Raw genomic sequence first — 12,980 nt, forward strand, 5'->3', positions numbered from 1 at the left:
GAAATACCCTGAAATCCCTGAAAACCACCCCAAAATCTTGTAGAATCACACAAAATGCCATAGAAGTCTTCCCAAATCCCATAGAAATACCCTGAAAATCCCTCAAAACCACCCCAAATCCTTCCCTGTCCACCCCAAATCCCCTTTTCCCACCCAGGATCTTTCCCCATCCTGAATCCCCCAATTCCCAACCCAATCCCCCTTTTTTCCCCAGCGTTGGACCCAGGGTCTCTCTGCAGACATTGCACCTGGAGCTGCCCCAAACAAACACCAAATAAACCCAAATAACTCTAAAACCCCAAACAACCCAAACAAACCCCAAATCACCCCAAATAAACCCCAAATAACCCCAAACAAACCCCACATAAACACGAACAAACCTCAAATAGTCCAAACAGACCCCAAATAAACCCAAACAAACCCCAAATAACCCCAAACAAACCCCAAATAAACACCAACAAACCCCAAATAAAGCCAAACAAACCCCAAATAAACCCCAAATAACCCCAAACAAACCTCAAATAATCCAAACAGACCCCAAATAAACCCAAAAAAAACCCCAAATAAACCCAAACAAACTCCAAATAAACCCAAATAACCCCAAACAGACCCCAAATAAACCCAAACCCCACTGTGCCCCCCAGGCTGGAGTGGGTTTTGGGGGGGGGTGGGGGATTGGGGACTGGGGGGGTCATGACCCCAAACTTTGGGGATTGGGGGTGTTTGATCCTAAAATTTGGGGTTTGGGGGGGGTTTGACACCAGGGTTTGGGATTTGGGGTTTTTGACCCCAGGATTTGGGGATCAGGGGCTTTGACCCCCAAACTTTGGGATCAGGGCGGTTGGGCACCCCAGATGTTTCAAACCCCAGGATTTGGGGTCAGGGGGATTTAACCCCATCGTTTGGGAATTGGGGAGTGTTTGACACCCCAGGATCTGGGATTTGGAGGGTTTGATCCTAAAATTTGGGGTTTGGGGCTGGGGGGGTGGGGTAGGGCTTGACATCCCAGAGTTTGGGTTTGAGGATGTTTGAACCCCCAGGATTTGGGGTCGGGGGGAGTTGACCCCAGGATCTGGGGTGTTTGACCCGCTGGGTTTGGGGTCGGGGTTGAGAGCAGAGCCATTTCCTGGAAACAGCGGCGGGACCGGGACTGGGAACAGGATCGGGAATGGGAGTGGGATCGGGGTCGGGAATGAGATCGGGAACGGGAACAGAAATGGGAATGGGATTGGGATCGGGAACAGGATCAGGAACGGGATTGGGCTCGGGAAGGGGAGAGGCCCTGGCCCAATAATGGACCCCTCCCCCAGGGAGCGACCCTGCCCCAATCCCGGGATGGACCAATCCCCTCAATCCCAGACCCCTCCCCAATTCCCAAACCCTCCCCAATGCCAGCCCCTCCCCCAGTGCCAGACCCCCTCCCCAGTCGCTGAACGGACCCTCCCTCAATCCCAGCCCGCCCCGATCCGGATCGGAGCCATCCCCGGAGCCTCCCCCATTCCCGGACCGGACCCTTCAATCCCTTTTTGGGGCGGCTCCTGCTGCTTCCAGCCCATTTTTGGGGGATCCAAACGGCTCCGGGGACCCTCCCCACTTTGGGGGTGTTGGGGTGGCCCCAGGGCCGCCCCGAGGGCCGAGGGGGGATGGAAACCCCCAAAGCCGGGGGGCTCCGGGGGGTCCCCAGTTCCTCCCGTCCCCACCCTAAAACAGCTCCTGGCCAATCAGAGCGCGCGGCGCTGCTGACAACTCAGTTGCCGGGCCGGCGATTTTCAGCCAATCAGCGCCCTGGTAGCTCTGACTCATCGGTTGCCAGGCAGATCACAGCGCTTCTCAATGCGCTAGCCAATCAGAGACTGCGCGGGGCCATTTCCAGCCAATCAGATCGCTTGTTCTCGATGACTCCTCAGTCGCCAGGCGGACCCGCAGCGCCCAGCGCTCCCCGGGAGCGGAATTTGGGGAGGGGGGAGGTGACCCTGGGGATGGGGATGGGGCGTGCGGGGGCAGCTGGGGCCGGACTGGTGGCACTGGTGGTGCTGAGAGCCCCCCCGGCCGCGGGGGTCGCGGTGAGAAGGGGTTGGGGGCCCCAAATTAAACCAAAGAGGGATCGGGACCCCCCCACGGAGCAGGAGGGGCCTGGAACCCCCAAAACCAAACACGGGGGAGGGGAGCGGGGATTGGGGGAACGATGGGGAAGGCGGGGGAAAGAGGGGGATGGGACACCCAAAAAGGATCAAGACAACTTGAGGTGACCACCTTTATATGTAGATGGTGGCCAATGGTAGCCAATGCTTTTTCCCAGTCCATGGGATCCCAGTCTGTGCAATCCCAGTCGATGTGGTCCCAGTCCATATAATCTCAACCCAGTTTATCCCAGTGTGTACCGTCCTGATCCCTATGGTCCCATTCCATAGGATCTCAGTCCAGGTGATCCCAGCCCATGTTTGATCCCAGTCTGTGTGGTTCTGCACACACTGCCAGGGTCTGAAATTCCAGTCACCAGCCAGGAAAAAATGTTCCTACCCTTGAATGTCCTTGCTGTCCTCTCAACGAGTTATAATAAAACTAAAAATCAATAAATTTTAATTTAAATAAAATAGAATAAAAATGAAATTAAAAAATTTCAACTCTTACTTACAGTACTCCAATAATGATTTAACCCAAAACCACCTTTTGCTGGGAATGGAGACACCGGGGACCCTTGGAGTCCCCTTTCCTGACGATAGTGACACAATTAGGCTTGCCCAAACTCCTCCTGGATCTCCCCTAAGCCCCCAGTGGGGATTCCTGGGAGTTCCCCTGTGTTCCCCCTTTCCCAGGACTTTGGGGGTCCCCTCGACCTGTCCGTGCACCCCCAGATTTCTTCCACAGCCCCCTGTGATGGTGAGGGGTGGGGGCCGAGTGCTGGTGCCCCCCTGCCTGCAGCAGATCCAGCGGGGAGGGGAGTTTGGGGGGGTCCCTGAGCATTTGGGGTCCCCTGGGATTTGGGGTGACCCCCGGGCCCCCCAGGATCTCCCTGAACACGCTGACGCTGCCCGTGCGCAGTGAGAAGGTTCATACCCGGCACGGGGTCCCAGCTCTGTCACCGGCATTGCCCAGGAACCCCCAAACTCTCCCGGGAACCCCAAACCCCAATACCCCGACCTCCCCGGGACCCCAAAACCATTTCTGGGCCCTCCAAAAACTCCCCAAGACCGCAAACACCCCACACAGACACTCCCCAAACCCTCCCAGGACATCAAAATTCCCACAAGAGCTCCCAGCACGCCCCAGACCCCCCTGAGAAGGTTCATACCTGTCAGGGGGTCCCCATCTCTGTCACTGGCAGGTACCCCAAACCAGCCTTGGGTTCGCCCTGGGATTGCCCAATCCCCCCCTTTGGGAATCCTGAAACCCCCCTGGGATCCCCCCAAAAATCCACCAGGACCCGAAAAACCCTGGAGATAGACAAAACCCCCCCAGGAATTCTTCAGGGAAGTTTATACCCAGCACGGGATCCCCATCACCATCATCGGCATCACCCGGGTACCCCCAGATCCTCTCGGGATCCTGTGCCTGATGCAAATGGAAAGAGAACTGGGGTGTGAAAAATAAAGCTTGTTTCTTTTCAGAAAAACAGCAATGAAAACACAGAACACATTTACATTGTAAGAATATTTGTAACAACAACTATCTATAGAACGTATATACCTAAGAACATATGTTATGGTTTGACGCTGGCGCGATGCCAGCGCTCCCATGAAAATGCACTTTTTAAAATAATTGCTGTGAGATGTGATCAGGAACAGAGCAGAGCAGGCTCAAGCTTAATAACAAAGAAAAGAACTTTATTAAACTACTACTACTATAAAAACACAGACACTCAATCCTGGACAAAGACCTTCCAAAACACTCTTCCTCCTCCCAACTAATTCCCACCTAATTTCCAAATGGAACCACAGTGAGACACCACCCGGGATCCTGATCAAGTTGCCACCCTTCAGATATTCAAATACTCAATCTTTCAAGGGAGACAGGAGTCTCTCCTGTGCCACAGACCCCCCAGGAAACACAATTGCCACCCTTGTGTTTCCATGTCACACATGGCAACTGCCCAGAGAAAATCTGCCGTGGTGAAACTCTCCTCTCCATGTCACAGTGCTCTCACCACCGTGCATGGACAGACTGCTCATAGGGCTCCTTTAAGGATGCTTTGCCATGGACCAAAAGAGACAACAGTTCAGTTTCTCATTGCGGGACTACAGTCCCCCCCATTTTCCCCTGGGGCTGAGGGTCCAAGAACAGAGGTCTTCTTCTCCTCTTCTTCTTCCTTGAAGATAGAGGGCTTCTCCACACTTTCTCCTCCAACTCTCCTCTGTTCTCTCTAATCCTCTGCTGGTAATCACTAATACAAGTCTCTTGGCTCACCAAACCACCCCCCTAAGTGCAGCTTCTGTCAGGAGAATTTGGTTCAGTCTATGGCTAACAAGAAAAGTCCAGCCACAAGCCACTCCATCATCTCCTTCCAACTCAAGAATTTCTTCTTCCATCATCTCGGATCCCAGACTGTCTCTCTTCTACTTCAAATCAAGGAGGAGTAATATTTTACAAAGCCTTCATTTCTCAGGAAAGGGTTAAAAGCTCAGACTCCCTGGACGGCTGATATCTCTGCCCAGCAGCCGATTCCCAAGGCCAAGGCTGGGTGCATTCCCCCCCCTCTCCTTCTCCTCCGTGCCGGCAAAGTTACAGGGGCCATCCGCACTTTCTGCCTCTTCCCGCTGGGGGGGATGACAAAGACATCTCCACTTCTCTCCACCCTTCTGTCCACAGGAGCTGGCTCGGTTCCAGTCCTTCAGCCCCCTCGGCTCACCTCGACCAGACCGCATGGCTTCCCCTCCCCCACCTAGCCCCATGGCTGGGCAGGGGAGATCTGCACTGCACCCTGACCGGAACCAAAGAGAGCGAGCTCTTGGGAGTTCCTGCTTTTAACCCCCTGTGTTCTCAGAGGCGTATCCACACCTTTAGTGGCCACTTAAGGTGCCAATATCCAAACTTGACTACTGATTGGTTTGACCCAACTTCCTGAAAGAATTCACTTCCATGTCAAACCACAACAGCATATCCAACAAAAGTCAATGAAACATATTTACAGAAGACAAAAAGAAGCCCTGAAACCTATGGCCTAAAGACAACAACAAACTCTACAACGTATGTACAAAAGGGTGGCATCTCTGTCCGGGATCTCCATCGGTCCTTGAGGAAAAGCAAGAGGCACAGTCACTCCAATCAGGCAGAGAGGGCTCTTCCATGCGCCCCCAGGCTGGCCCAGCAAGCGCAGCACAGGCTGGGGATGGCCACCAGAACCCAATGCACCGGGTCCCACATCCCTGAGCAGGGACCACCCAGCCCAGTCCCAGCCTGGCAGCAGGGGACCCGCTCTGCCTGTGGGGACCACATGCCTGTCCTGCTGCTGGTATTGCTCTTCATCCCAAGATCATGGCCTCTTCCTCATCTTTTTCATCAATGTCCATGTCCTCAAGGTACTCTTCCATTTCCACGTCCATCTCCTCTTCCACATCTACCTCCATCTCTTCCTCTCCACTCTCTTCTCCATCCACTTCCATCTCCTCCTCTGTATCCATCTGCATGTCCACCTCCATCTCTTCCTCTCCACTCTCTTCTCCATCCACTTCCATCTCCTCCTCTCTATCAGCCTGCATGTCCACCTCCATCTCGTCCTCTCTGTCTGTGACAGCCTGCAGAGATAGCAACACCTCAGAGTGGGGTCCCTGTCCCACCCCATCCCCACAGAACTCCAGCCCAGCCGGGCAGCTGGGGGGTGTCCACCTCCATGGAATGGCACCGTACCTTCCTCAGGACAAATGTGAGCATCCTGCAGGGACGGATGACAAAATCCAGGCAACAGAGAGCTTTCAGGACTGATGGGAGTATCAGGGCGCAGGTGACGAGAAGGGTGACAGGGAGCATGGTGAAGGGTGAGCTGGCACGAGGGCTGGCACAGGGTGGGCTGACACAAGGGCCAGTGGTTGTGTTGTGCTCTTTGCTGGACGCTGGAAGTTCCATCTGGAACATCACACCTGTGACATCACAGTGGATCTAAAGAGCATCTTGTTCCGAGCTGAGCAATCTTCCCCTGCCCATGCTGCTCACAGCCCTGTTGCCAAGGATGGGGCATCCACAGCCTGGGCCAGTGCCTCAGCAGCCTCCGTGTAAAAGAGCAGCTTCCTCAGATCCAACTTTAGTCAGCCTCCTGCAGTTGAAAGCCATCCCCCCTTGTCCTGTTGCCACGGGCCCGGCTGAACACTGTCCCCGTCTTTCCTGTGGGACCCTTCCAGTCCTGCAGAGCTGCAGTGAGGCCTCCCCAGTGTCTCCTCTTTCCAGGCTGAGCATCCCCAGCCCCACTTGGACAGCAGTCAGGTAGATCAGGGGGAGTCAAGGCTGAAGTCAAACAGCATCAGGAACTGGGAGGTGGAAGCTTTAGGCCCAGGTTTGCCTCTGTAATAACAGTGGAGGGGAAGATGGTGGGACACTGGCTCTGTTCTAACCGGTGAATATTTTCTTTTTTTTTTTTTTTCCTTCTTTTCTGACATGCTGATGCAGGTGTTGCTGTTTGCAAGGAAGCTTGGCACAATATCCATTGTCTTCTCCATTTGTGAAACACCGAGCAGAGTCTGGGCACGCTGATGATGCAGAGCAAAACCTGCAAATACACCAGTGATCCTGAGCCTGGAGGGTGCAGCTAAACCCGGCCAAAAATAATTTCTGGAAAGTCAAGCCTGGTTTACATTTTCTTGAGTTTGGCTATTCCTGAACCGGGGAAGGGCTTTCTGGGGAGGGGGTACCACAGGGGTTCCCCTCCCCCGTTTTTGGGGGGTCTCCCATGGTGCCCCCTCCCCAAAAAGCTCCGCGGGCCCCCTGAAGTGGCTCCTGTTCCACCGGCTGGTGCCCCCTGATCCAGGACGGCCCCCGGTGAGTCTGGGGGGCTCAGGGGGGATTTTGGGGGGATTTTGGCGGCATTTATGGACTTTGGGGGATTTTGTTGGGAGATTAGGGGGAATTATTGGATTTTGGAGAGAATTACTGGGTTTGTGGGGTTATGGGGCTCTTGTGGGATTTGATGATTTTGGATTTTGGGGATTTTTTTAGGGTTTTGGGGTGGTTATTTCTTGGGGGGTTTATTGAAATTTTTGGGATTTTTTTTTTTTTTTTTTTTTTTAATTTTGGTGTGTTCCACTGGGATTTTGTGGGATTCTTTGGTGTTTAGGAGGTTTTTTTTGGGATTTTTGGGGGATTTTGGGGGGGTTTTAGAGGAATTCTGGGGGGCTTTGGAGTTGTCCCAGGGTGTGGGGAAGGGCCGAGAGGCACCAAAATCTGCTTTAAACCCCTGAAAGTCCCAATAAACCCCATGAAATCGCAATTAAATTTCACAAATTCCCATTAGAACACCCTCGAATCCCAATAAAAGCTCACAAAATCCCAAATAAACCCCACAAATCCCCCCCCAAAAATGTCTCCAAAACCACAAGAAGCCCCACAAAATCCTCACGAGACCCAAAGAAATCTTGGCAACACCCAAAAAAACCCACAAATCCCCCCCAAATCCCCACTAAAATTCCTAAAAAACCCAATTCCCCAAAGAATCCCACTAAATGCCCCCACAATTCCAATAAAATGCCTCCAAATCCCCTAAAAATCCCAATAAAACCCAGAAATAATTCCAGAGGATCCCACAAAATCCCCACAAAATCCCAGTAAAACCTTCCAAACTTCAAAAGAAAACACAAAAAATTTCAATTAACCCCCAAATACCCCCAGGAAAACAACTTCCCACTCAAAGCACCAATAAAGCCCCTCAAAATCCAAGCTCCCCAAAATCCCCCAACTGCCTCCAAACCCAATAACTCTCCCCAAAAACCCCAACAATTCCCCATAAACTCCCAACACAATTCCCCAAAGCCCAAAAAAGCCCCAAATGCCCAAACCCCTCCCGAGCCCTCCCTGGTCCCTCCCGCTCCCGCCCAGGCCCGTCCGGGGCCGCGGCCAAAACTGCCCGGAGCGAGAGCGGAGGTCCCGGAGCGACCCCGGAGCCGATCCCGGGCTTGGCCCCTTTGGGGGATTCTGGGCCGAACCGGGCAGGTTTAGGGTGGGCTTCAGATCCCTTGCGGGGATCCCGAGCCTTTTTGGGTGGATTTTCAGCCCCTGTGGCTGATTTGAGGCCGAATCTGGTGGGGTTTAGGGGGGATTTCAGACCCCTTTGGATGATTTTAGGCCCATGGGGGTGGGGCTGGGGCCATTTGGGTGAGTTTAGGAAAAACTGGGCCCATATGGGTGAATCCTAATCCTGTGTGGGTGATTTTAGGTCCCTTTTTTGGGTATTTTGGGCCCATTTACTACGGTTTTTTGCTTCTTTGGGCAATTTTAGCTTGAACCAAGCCTTTTTAGGGTGATTTTAGGTCTTGTTGTGTTGGTGTCAGGGACATTTTGGTGATTTTAGATACCTTTGGATGATTTTAGGCTGGACCAGATACTTTCAGGCTGGATTTTAGTCACATTTGAAAGATTTACGGGTGATGTTAAGCCATTTCTTGAGGGCTATAAAACACTTGGGGCAGTTTTAAGCCCCTTTGGTTGGATTTTAGATCCCTCTGGATACTTTTAATCCCATTTGGTTGATGTCAGGCCGAACCATGTGGATGTAGGCTGCATTTGATGCCCTTTTGGGTGATTTTGGGTCAAACCGGGCTTTTTTAGGACAGCGCGTCCCCTTGGCCCTGGCCCTTTCCCCTCACGGTTCCGCCCTTTCCTCGCCCCCTTTCCCCTCACGGTTCAGGATCCTGGAGCGGGGGAGGAGGAGGAGGGAGGGAGGAAGAGGCGCAGCGGCAGCAGGGAGCAGCCGGAGGAGAGGAGAGAAGGAATTGCGTGGCCCTGGCGCTGCCTGAGCTCGCAGCACCCCGGGAGCATTGCCCCCATCCCGCAGGTGCCCGGGGAGGGGGACCTCGGCCCAAATATCCCGGGGCTCCCTGGGTTTGGGGTTTTTTTTTGGGGGGATGTTTGGAGCTGGCAGGGCTCCAAAGCTGAGCCGCAGCTGGCCCTCGGGGGGACATCGGTGGACCCCCGGGAGGTGTTTTCTGGGGGTCCCGGTGGGCGGTGAGGGCAGCAGAGCCCCGGCGGGGGGACACCGGTTTTGGAGAGCCCCGGGAGAGCCATGGCTGTACTGAGCGGGAGCCCAGAGAGAGAAGAGCCCCAGAAGCCCCAGCGGGGACCCCGAGAGGGGGGGACCCCTGGCAGTGCCGGCACCCCGGCAATGGGGGGTGCTGGGGCTGGAGGGGCGGCATGGCCGGGAAAGGGGTGCGGGGCTCCCGGGGCCGCCAGGGGCTGCTCCCAGCAGGAGCCCAGTTGCTCCCAGTCATTCCCCGTTATGATACAATTTGCCCCCAGCATAGTCCCTGTTGCTCCCACTTTCATCCAGTGTGTTCCCAGTTGCTCCCAGTCACAGCCAGTATGGGGGATGATGTGCCTAGTGTGTTCCCAGTCAGTCTCAGACACTCCCAGTATTAGTCCAGTCCTTCCCAGTATGGTCCAGAGATGAGACCAATGTGCTCCCAGTCCCTGCCAGTATGAACCAGTTGTGCCCCACATGGTTCCAGTTGCTCCCTTTCACCCTCACTTTTGTTCCAGTCACTCCCAGTCTCTCCCAGTGTACCCCAGTTCCTTCCAGCATACTCCCAGTCACTCCCAGTTCCTTCCAGCATGATCCCATTTGTTCTCCACCACTCCCACTCAGCCTCAGTGTATTTGCACTCACTGCCAATATGATCCCTGTCACCTCCAGCATGATCCCAGTTGATCCCAGTAAAAGCCCAGTTGTTTCCAGTCACCCCCAGCATGCACCCAGTGACTCCCAGTTCCTCCCACTTGCTCATAGCATGATCCCAGTTGCTCACAGTTGCTCCCAGTCAAACTCAGAATGATCCCAGTCACTCCCAGTGTATCCTATTTGCGCCAGCATGGTCTCAGTTGCCCGCTGCAGGCTCCTACTCTGTCCCAGTGTGATTCCAGTATGATCCCAATATGATCCCAGTCTCCCTCAGTGTGACCGCAGTCTGCCCCAGCATGGGCCCAGCTGCTCCCAGTATGATCCCAGTACGATCCCAGTATAACAAAGTGACTCCCAGTGCTGCCATTCCTGGGATCCCCCAGCCCTCTCTGCATTCCCCCCTCCCGGATCTCCCGAGAGGAGCCCCAAGTGCTGGCAGTCCCCTGGCAGGGTCCCCAGCAAGGCCCAGTTTGGATGCGCAGCCCCCAGTTTTCCCAGTTTGCCTCTCCTTTTGCCCGGGCCGGGTTCCCCCCGCCCCCAGTGGGTGGGAGCAGCCGAGAGCCCCGCGCTGCCCATCCCGACCCGTCCCGGCTCCATCCCCGCTCCTGCCGCGGGCTGCCAGGGCTACGGGAACGGGGCACCAAGGGTGTCACTGCTCCTGGGGAAGGAGGAGGAGGGAGGGAAGAGGAGGCATGGGACGAAGAGGAAGAGGAGGGACAAATGAGGATCAGGGAAAGAAAAAGGAACCATGAGCTGGAGCCCTCCCTGAATTCGCAGCCCCTCTGGGACCATCACCCCCTCATCCCATGGGTGACCAGGGATGGGGAGCTCGGCCCAGATATCCTGGGGGGGGGCCTGGGTTGGGTTTTTGGGGGGGATGTTTGGAGAATGAAGAACTGCAAAGCTGAGTGGAAAAGGCCCCTTGGGGGGACACTGGGGGGTCCCGGTGGCAGCTGACAGCAGAGGCAGCCTGGAGGAGCAGAGCCCTGTGTCCCCCAGGAGCCCAAAGTGGGGAGCCCAGAGAGGGGGGAGCGCCGTCATTGGCGGGACCCCAACAGCCTGGAGAGGGGCAGGGGGGACTCCTTGGAGCCCCTGCAGCCCAAAGCAGAGAAGGAGGGGAGAAGGGACCCCGGGAGCCCAAAACCCCCAGCATCCCTGAGTGGGGGAATGGAAAAGGGAAATATTCAGATTCCCGGGACTCCCAGCAGCCTGGGGAGGGCAGGGACCGGGTAAACGGGGGAGCCCCAATACTAGCGTGACCCCCAGCAGCTGGGACAGGGGGAACCTCCCCGGGCACCTGCGGGATGGGGGCGATGCTCCCGGGGTGCTGCGAGCTCAGGCAGCGCCAGGGCCACGCGATTCCTTCTCTCCTCTCCTCCGGCTGCTCCCTGCTGCCGCTGCGCCTCTTCCTCCCTCCCTCCTCCGCCTCCCCCGTTCCCGAAGCCCCCGCAGCCGCGGGAGGGGCGGGGATGGAGCCGGGACAGGTCGGAACGCAGAGAGGGCTGGGGGGGTTGCCAGGAGTGGCAGTGACTGGGCTGTACGGGGATCATACTGGGAGCGGCTCCTGGGTGACCGAGTTCTACTGGGATCATACTGGGATCGTACTGGGAGTGAGGAGGAGCAGCGCGATGGCTCCAGCGCTGGGGCTGGGGGCGCTCCTGGGGCCCCGGGGGGGCAGCGAGAGGTGAGGGGGACCCCCGGCACCGGGACTCTTTGGTCGCCCATTCCGGAGCACCGAGGGGCCCCTGAACCCCCATTCCCGGGCGCCGCCATCCCCCCACACCCCCATTCCCGGCCTGGGTTCCACCCCGCACCCCCTTATCCGGCACCGGCAACCCCTGCACCCCTTTCCCGGCCATGCCGCCTCTCCCAGCCCCCCGAGCCCCCTTTTCCTTCACCCAGAGACCCCCTGGACCCCTATTCCTGCCTTTCCCAGTGCCCAGACCCTCCTTTCCTCAACACCGAGGACACCTGGGACCCCTATTCCCAGCCAGCCCGGGTTTTCGCACCTTTTGCTGGGAATGGGGACACTGGGGACCCGTGGAGCTCCCTTTCCTGGATACAGGAACCCCCTTAACCCCGCCTGTCCCACCTCTACCCACCCCAGCCTCCCCTTTTCTCAGTCCTGGAACCCTCAAACCCCGTTCCCAGATCTCCTGTTCCCCTGTTCTCTCCCCCGTGCCCCGCCAGCCCCCAAATCTCCTTGTCCCCCCAGTTCTCCTGTCGCCGCGTTCCCTGCCCGTGGCGCTGTTGGAGCCTGGCCTGGGGTTCCCCCAGTTCGTGTCCATGGGGTCCCTGGATGGGATCCCCTTCCAGCGGGGCCGGGCAGAGCTGCAGCTGCCGGGGGTGGCGGCCGGAGCCGAGCCAGGATCTCGGCACCGCCAGAGCCGGCACAACGAGCGGCACCGGCACCGGGGAGCTGCAGGTGCTGCAGCATGCATCCTGTCATTCCCAGTTGCTCCCAGTTCCTCCTAGCGTGTGCGCAGTTGGCTCCCAGCATGCGCCTGGTACCTCCCAGTAACCCCAGTCAGGGTCCACTGACAGCCACTGCAATCCCAGTACAATTGTAGCTACTTTTGGTATGATCCCAGTCACTCCAAGTATGATGCCAGTCAGTTGTGGTCTAACTCCAGTTGCTCCCAGTCACTCCCAGTATGATGCCAGTGGCCCCCCCTGTGTGATTCCAGTTGCTCCCTGTCGATGCCAGCATGACCCCAGGAGCCTCCAGTATGATCCCTGTGATTCCCAGTCTCTCTCAGTATATCCCAGTCATCCCCAGTATGTTCCTGCTCCAGAAGCTTGAAGTGTATTCAAACTGAATATATCATCTTTAAAAAGACAGTGAGAAAACATGTTTTAGGTCCTGTTTAGGTTTTTTCTTCCTGTTAATACATGGCTATGTGCAATCTCCAAGTGACACTGAATCCAAGTACCTCCTCATGCAGTTGGAATCGATAGGAACATCGAGACCCTTCATGGCTGACAATCAATCAGTCTCTGTCCCTACTCCCACCCCAGCATTTCCCCCTTCCAAGCCCTGCACATCCAAGCAAGAATTTTGTCTCCAGAGAAATCCCCAAAAGACACATTCACTCCTCTGGTGATGGCAACCCCATAAGCTCACGGACTAGTTTTCCCTGCAACATGCCACTCTGCCTGGGCTTTA

The sequence above is a fragment of the Anomalospiza imberbis genome, unplaced genomic scaffold, assembly GCF_031753505.1.
Source record: "Anomalospiza imberbis isolate Cuckoo-Finch-1a 21T00152 unplaced genomic scaffold, ASM3175350v1 scaffold_56, whole genome shotgun sequence".
Classification (NCBI taxonomy): Eukaryota; Metazoa; Chordata; class Aves; order Passeriformes; family Viduidae; genus Anomalospiza; species Anomalospiza imberbis.